The following is a 2,113-nucleotide window of genomic DNA, read 5'->3' as shown; positions in this document are numbered from 1 at the left end:
TGATACTTTGAGCAAAGTTTCATGTTGTGTCAAGCCTTCTTAGTGTTTTAAAAATAGCTATTTTGAGGCTAGTGTAAAAGTGTCCCTAGCTCTCCCATTCAAAAAGCCATTTGACCAAAAAACGAGAATACGGTAAATCTTAAAAGTGGCACTTCCATCCAAAATATCCTGTTTAACAAAAGTTTGACTCAGGAACATTCACAAAAAGACCCTAGGTTGCATTTTGGCGAGAGTTACGCTTTAAGTCAGAATAAAGTAGTATGAAGAGCAGCACCGGTAATTAGTGTTATTAAAGACCTAAACCCCATGTAAGGAGGCAGGTTGGGGCGTGGAGGGGTCAAACAACACTGGACTTACACCCAGGAGAGTTTGTGATCCGTTCTCCATCCACAATCTTTTCCTAACCCTAACCATGTGGTTTTAGCTTGCATGTTGAAAAAGTACACCAAAGGGATATCTAGAGAGTTAAAAAGTGACCTCAATAGAGTCAGTAATAGAAGAGTTGGGAGTGAGAATGGGATGGAGAGAGGGAAAACGTCATAGTCTGTGATAATTATCTGGGGGGATTTTTACATTACACAAAATCATTCTTTTTTTAATCAAAAATGATTAACTTTAGCTCTTCATCTTTCCCCTGGAACAAACTATAAGTGTGCCCTGTACCCACAATTTAAAGTACGTGTTTCACTACAATCTGCTCTCTCAAATTCTTTGACATTTAAACGTTTTAAGCAGACAGCTGTAACCATGATCATTAAAAGTATGAGTGTGCTAAAAAAAAAAAACACTTGCAGTGAGCATGTGTGAGAGAGGCCGAGTACTTTGGCTTTTGGAACCTGATATGCGGGTTATAGCATCAGTACATGTATGACACGGAGTGTGTAGAATGAGACGAAAATAAAGAGCTGGTTGTGCAACTGCAGCCGAAAGATGTCAGGTCTGTGATAAAAGACTTAAACTGTAAGAAGGCAAAGCATGTTTCATACAAAGATCAGCCTGCCTCTCTGACTCTGTCTGCCTCTCTTTTGCTTAAGGCAAACCTTTTCATCTTCTGTACCCACCCAAACAGCCATCCATGACACTTAGGAGTCCATTTAACTCCAATGGAATAATAAAGACGGCGAATAGGAGCTGATCTCTACCGTAGAAGTAAATTAAAGTAATAACGAGCAACGTTGATTATATAAGATGTCTGATGGGTCAGCATATGCCCTTTGATGGAAGTTTATCAAACTGAACATAGCACAGTGCTAACAGGAAAAAGAGGTTTATGCCAAATTTGATGGTACAAGTCAGAAAGGCTGAGTTACATCAAAGGCCACTTATAACAGTGGGGGGGCTCAAATAAAAGAGAAACTGTCATCATCATTAAACTTGGACACAGAGAGTTTTTTTCTCTGCTTTGGGTAAAGAAATAAAGGTTTGTCTATCCTCCATTTCTCCCACTGCCATGAAGGTCAGTGTGAGTGAATCCGATGTAACATATATCAGGAGCAAGAATGCAGAGCGGCAGCCAGGCCCAGACTGGCCATCTGGATATTTTGGCACACGCCTGAAGAGACAGTCCACTTTTAAGCCATTACTCACAGAAATCATTTAATGATAGATATTTGTTAAATACTATAGTATGAATGTGACAGTTGAATTTCACTGAGCGTCTTCACGGCATTTCATTGTGAGATCAAAACACTTGGGTGTGCTCAGAACCAACTGTAGTCTATATTTTTATAGAAATATATTCCATTAAATAACGTGTGAAAAATGGACTTTGTTCAAGTGAGATGTCTGATGTTGCAGACTATTTTGTTTCATTTCAATTGACGAATCAGAATTGAATTTGCTAGCATGATAGCTTCAGATATGTGTTAGATGTGTGTGTGCCATAAAAATTGCAAAGGTTCCATCAAAAGTGGTAAGACTCGTTCCCATTGCAGTTTTACTTAAATCTTGGAGTTGTGTACAGTATGTGAACACCTGACGGTGGTGACCAGATGCCTTTGGCGTTTGTGATTGACGCAAAAAGTCTATTTTAGTATTGTATTTGGAGGATCTTGGTCGGGAGTCATGGCGTCACTTTTTGACGCTCTAGGTTGGGACTCTTGGCACCACTACA

This window comes from Etheostoma spectabile, chromosome 2 (assembly GCF_008692095.1).
Source record: "Etheostoma spectabile isolate EspeVRDwgs_2016 chromosome 2, UIUC_Espe_1.0, whole genome shotgun sequence".
Classification (NCBI taxonomy): Eukaryota; Metazoa; Chordata; class Actinopteri; order Perciformes; family Percidae; genus Etheostoma; species Etheostoma spectabile.
This window is presented reverse-complemented; position numbering follows the sequence as displayed.